The sequence below is a fragment of the Drosophila subpulchrella genome, unplaced genomic scaffold (genome assembly GCF_014743375.2).
Source record: "Drosophila subpulchrella strain 33 F10 #4 breed RU33 unplaced genomic scaffold, RU_Dsub_v1.1 Primary Assembly Seq31, whole genome shotgun sequence".
Lineage (NCBI taxonomy): Eukaryota > Metazoa > Arthropoda > Insecta > Diptera > Drosophilidae > Drosophila > Drosophila subpulchrella.
Window position 1 is genome coordinate 1,707,501 of NW_023665567.1, and position 6,994 is coordinate 1,714,494.

Consider the following 6,994-nt stretch of genomic DNA (forward strand, 5'->3'; position numbering starts at 1 on the left):
ACAGACAGACAGACAGACAGACAGACAGACAGACAGACAGACAGACAGACAGACAGACAGACAGACAGACAGACAGACAGACAGACAGACAGACAGGACAGACAGACAGACAGACAGACAGACAGACAGACAGACAGACAGACAGACAGACAGGACAGACAGACAGACAGACAGACAGACAGACAGACAGACAGACAGACAGACAGACAGACAGACAGACAGACAGACAGACAGACAGACAGACAGACAGACAGACAGACAGACAGACAGACAGACAGACAGACAGACAGACAGACAGACAGACAGACAGACAGACAGACAGACAGACAGACAGACAGACAGACAGACAGACAGACAGACAGACAGACAGACAGACAGACAGACAGACAGACAGACAGACAGACAGACAGACAGACAGACAGACAGACAGACAGACAGACAGACAGACAGACAGACAGACAGACAGACAGACAGACAGACAGACAGACAGACAGACAGACAGGACAGACAGACAGACAGACAGACAGACAGACAGACAGACAGACAGACAGACAGACAGGACAGACAGACAGGACAGACAGACAGACAGACAGACAGGACAGACAGACAGACAGACAGACAGACAGACAGACAGACAGACAGGACAGACAGACAGACAGACAGACAGACAGACAGACAGACAGACAGACAGACAGACAGACAGACAGACAGACAGACAGACAGACAGACAGACAGACAGACAGGACAGACAGACAGACAGACAGACAGACAGACAGACAGACAGACAGACAGACAGACAGACAGACAGACAGACAGACAGACAGACAGACAGACAGACAGACAGACAGACAGACAGACAGACAGACAGACAGACAGACAGACAGACAGACAGACAGACAGACAGACAGACAGACAGACAGACAGACAGACAGACAGACAGACAGACAGACAGACAGACAGACAGACAGACAGACAGACAGACAGACAGACAGACAGACAGACAGACAGACAGACAGACAGACAGACAGACAGACAGGACAGACAGACAGACAGACAGACAGACAGACAGACAGACAGACAGACAGACAGACAGACAGACAGACAGACAGACAGACAGACAGACAGACAGACAGACAGACAGGACAGACAGACAGACAGACAGACAGGACAGACAGACAGACAGACAGACAGACAGACAGACAGACAGACAGACAGACAGACAGACAGACAGACAGACAGACAGACAGACAGACAGACAGACAGACAGACAGACAGACAGACAGACAGACAGACAGACAGACAGACAGACAGACAGACAGACAGACAGACAGACAGACAGACAGACAGACAGACAGACAGACAGACAGACAGACAGACAGACAGACAGACAGACAGACAGACAGACAGACAGACAGACAGACAGACAGACAGACAGACAGACAGACAGACAGACAGACAGACAGACAGACAGACAGACAGACAGACAGACAGACAGACAGACAGACAGACAGACAGACAGACAGACAGACAGACAGACAGACAGACAGACAGACAGACAGACAGACAGACAGACAGACAGACAGACAGACAGACAGACAGACAGACAGACAGACAGACAGACAGACAGACAGACAGACAGACAGACAGACAGACAGACAGACAGACAGACAGACAGACAGACAGACAGACAGACAGACAGGACAGACAGACAGACAGACAGACAGACAGACAGACAGACAGACAGACAGACAGACAGACAGACAGACAGACAGACAGACAGACAGACAGACAGACAGACAGACAGACAGACAGACAGACAGACAGGACAGACAGACAGACAGACAGACAGACAGACAGACAGACAGACAGACAGACAGACAGACAGACAGACAGACAGACAGACAGACAGACAGACAGACAGACAGACAGACAGACAGACAGACAGACAGACAGACAGACAGACAGACAGACAGACAGACAGACAGACAGACAGACAGAACAGACAGACAGACAGACAGACAGACAGACAGACAGACAGACAGACAGACAGACAGACAGACAGACAGACAGACAGACAGACAGACAGACAGACAGACAGACAGACAGACAGACAGACAGACAGACAGACAGACAGACAGACAGACAGACAGACAGACAGACAGACAGACAGACAGACAGACAGACAGACAGACAGACAGACAGACAGACAGACAGACAGACAGACAGACAGACAGACAGACAGACAGACAGACAGACAGACAGACAGACAGACAGACAGACAGACAGACAGACAGACAGACAGACAGACAGACAGACAGACAGACAGACAGACAGACAGACAGACAGACAGACAGACAGACAGACAGACAGACAGACAGACAGACAGACAGACAGACAGACAGACAGACAGACAGACAGACAGACAGACAGACAGACAGACAGACAGACAGACAGACAGACAGACAGACAGACAGACAGACAGACAGACAGACAGACAGACAGACAGACAGACAGACAGACAGACAGACAGACAGACAGACAGACAGACAGACAGACAGACAGACAGACAGACAGACAGGACAGACAGACAGACAGACAGACAGACAGACAGACAGACAGACAGACAGACAGACAGACAGACAGACAGACAGACAGACAGACAGACAGACAGACAGACAGACAGACAGACAGACAGACAGACAGACAGACAGACAGACAGACAGACAGACAGACAGACAGGACAGACAGACAGACAGACAGACAGACAGACAGACAGACAGACAGACAGACAGACAGACAGACAGACAGACAGACAGACAGACAGACAGACAGACAGACAGACAGACAGACAGACAGACAGACAGACAGACAGACAGACAGACAGACAGACAGACAGACAGACAGACAGACAGACAGACAGACAGACAGGACAGACAGACAGACAGACAGACAGACAGACAGACAGACAGACAGACAGACAGACAGACAGACAGACAGACAGACAGACAGACAGACAGACAGACAGACAGACAGACAGACAGACAGACAGACAGACAGACAGACAGACAGACAGACAGACAGACAGACAGACAGACAGACAGACAGACAGACAGACAGACAGACAGACAGACAGACAGACAGACAGACAGACAGACAGACAGACAGACAGACAGACAGACAGACAGACAGACAGACAGACAGACAGACAGACAGACAGACAGACAGACAGACAGACAGACAGACAGACAGACAGACAGACAGACAGACAGACAGACAGACAGACAGACAGACAGACAGACAGACAGACAGACAGACAGACAGGACAGACAGACAGACAGACAGACAGACAGACAGACAGACAGACAGACAGACAGACAGACAGACAGACAGACAGACAGACAGACAGACAGACAGACAGACAGACAGACAGACAGACAGACAGACAGACAGACAGACAGACAGACAGACAGACAGACAGACAGACAGACAGACAGACAGACAGACAGACAGACAGACAGACAGACAGACAGACAGACAGACAGACAGACAGACAGACAGACAGACAGACAGACAGACAGACAGACAGACAGACAGACAGACAGACAGACAGACAGACAGACAGACAGACAGACAGACAGACAGACAGACAGACAGACAGACAGACAGACAGACAGACAGACAGACAGACAGACAGACAGACAGACAGACAGACAGACAGACAGACAGACAGACAGACAGACAGACAGACAGGACAGACAGACAGACAGACAGACAGACAGACAGACAGACAGACAGACAGACAGACAGACAGACAGACAGACAGACAGACAGACAGACAGACAGACAGACAGACAGACAGACAGACAGACAGACAGACAGACAGACAGACAGACAGACAGACAGACAGACAGACAGACAGACAGACAGACAGACAGACAGGACAGACAGACAGACAGACAGACAGACAGACAGACAGACAGACAGACAGACAGACAGACAGACAGACAGACAGACAGACAGACAGACAGACAGACAGACAGACAGACAGACAGACAGACAGACAGACAGACAGACAGACAGACAGACAGACAGACAGACAGACAGACAGACAGACAGACAGACAGACAGACAGACAGACAGACAGACAGACAGACAGACAGACAGACAGACAGACAGACAGACAGACAGACAGACAGACAGACAGACAGACAGACAGACAGACAGACAGACAGACAGACAGACAGACAGACAGACAGACAGACAGACAGACAGACAGACAGACAGACAGACAGACAGACAGACAGACAGACAGACAGACAGACAGACAGACAGACAGACAGACAGACAGACAGGACAGACAGACAGACAGACAGACAGACAGGACAGACAGACAGACAGACAGACAGACAGACAGACAGACAGACAGACAGACAGACAGACAGACAGACAGACAGACAGACAGACAGACAGACAGACAGACAGACAGACAGACAGACAGACAGACAGACAGACAGACAGACAGACAGACAGACAGACAGACAGACAGACAGACAGACAGACAGACAGACAGACAGACAGACAGACAGACAGACAGACAGACAGACAGACAGACAGACAGACAGACAGACAGACAGACAGACAGACAGACAGACAGACAGACAGACAGACAGACAGGACAGACAGACAGACAGACAGACAGACAGACAGACAGACAGACAGACAGACAGACAGACAGACAGACAGACAGACAGACAGACAGACAGACAGACAGACAGACAGACAGACAGACAGACAGACAGACAGACAGACAGACAGACAGACAGACAGACAGACAGACAGACAGACAGACAGACAGACAGACAGACAGACAGACAGACAGACAGACAGACAGACAGACAGACAGACAGACAGACAGACAGACAGACAGACAGACAGACAGACAGACAGACAGACAGACAGACAGACAGACAGACAGACAGACAGACAGACAGACAGACAGACAGACAGACAGACAGACAGACAGACAGACAGACAGACAGACAGACAGACAGACAGACAGACAGACAGACAGACAGACAGACAGACAGACAGACAGACAGACAGACAGACAGACAGACAGACAGACAGACAGACAGACAGACAGACAGACAGACAGACAGACAGACAGACAGGACAGACAGACAGACAGACAGACAGACAGACAGACAGACAGACAGACAGACAGACAGACAGACAGACAGACAGACAGACAGACAGACAGACAGACAGACAGACAGACAGACAGACAGACAGACAGACAGACAGACAGACAGACAGACAGACAGACAGACAGACAGACAGACAGACAGACAGACAGACAGACAGACAGACAGACAGACAGACAGACAGACAGACAGACAGACAGACAGACAGACAGACAGACAGACAGACAGACAGACAGACAGACAGACAGACAGACAGACAGACAGACAGACAGACAGACAGACAGACAGACAGACAGACAGACAGACAGACAGACAGACAGACAGACAGACAGACAGACAGACAGACAGACAGACAGACAGACAGACAGACAGACAGACAGACAGACAGACAGACAGACAGACAGACAGACAGACAGACAGACAGACAGACAGACAGACAGACAGACAGACAGACAGACAGACAGACAGACAGGACAGACAGACAGACAGACAGACAGACAGACAGACAGACAGACAGACAGACAGACAGACAGACAGACAGACAGACAGACAGACAGACAGACAGACAGACAGACAGACAGACAGACAGACAGACAGACAGACAGACAGACAGACAGACAGACAGACAGACAGACAGACAGACAGACAGACAGACAGACAGACAGACAGACAGACAGACAGACAGACAGACAGACAGACAGACAGACAGACAGACAGACAGACAGACAGACAGACAGACAGACAGACAGACAGACAGACAGACAGACAGACAGACAGACAGACAGACAGACAGACAGACAGACAGACAGACAGACAGACAGACAGACAGACAGACAGACAGACAGACAGACAGACAGACAGACAGACAGACAGACAGACAGACAGACAGACAGACAGACAGACAGACAGACAGACAGACAGGACAGACAGACAGACAGACAGACAGACAGACAGACAGACAGACAGACAGACAGACAGACAGACAGACAGACAGACAGACAGACAGACAGACAGACAGACAGACAGACAGACAGACAGACAGACAGACAGACAGACAGACAGACAGACAGACAGACAGACAGACAGACAGACAGACAGACAGACAGACAGACAGACAGACAGACAGACAGACAGACAGACAGACAGACAGACAGACAGACAGACAGACAGACAGACAGACAGACAGACAGACAGACAGACAGACAGACAGACAGACAGACAGACAGACAGACAGACAGACAGACAGACAGACAGACAGACAGACAGACAGACAGACAGACAGACAGGACAGACAGACAGACAGACAGACAGACAGACAGACAGACAGACAGACAGACAGACAGACAGACAGACAGACAGACAGACAGACAGACAGACAGACAGACAGACAGACAGACAGACAGACAGACAGACAGACAGACAGACAGACAGACAGACAGACAGACAGACAGACAGACAGACAGACAGACAGACAGACAGACAGACAGACAGACAGACAGACAGACAGACAGACAGACAGACAGACAGACAGACAGACAGACAGACAGACAGACAGACAGACAGACAGACAGACAGACAGACAGACAGACAGACAGACAGACAGACAGACAGACAGACAGACAGACAGACAGACAGACAGACAGACAGACAGACAGACAGACAGACAGACAGACAGACAGACAGACAGACAGACAGACAGACAGACAGACAGACAGACAGACAGACAGACAGACAGACAGACAGACAGACAGACAGACAGACAGACAGACAGACAGACAGACAGACAGACA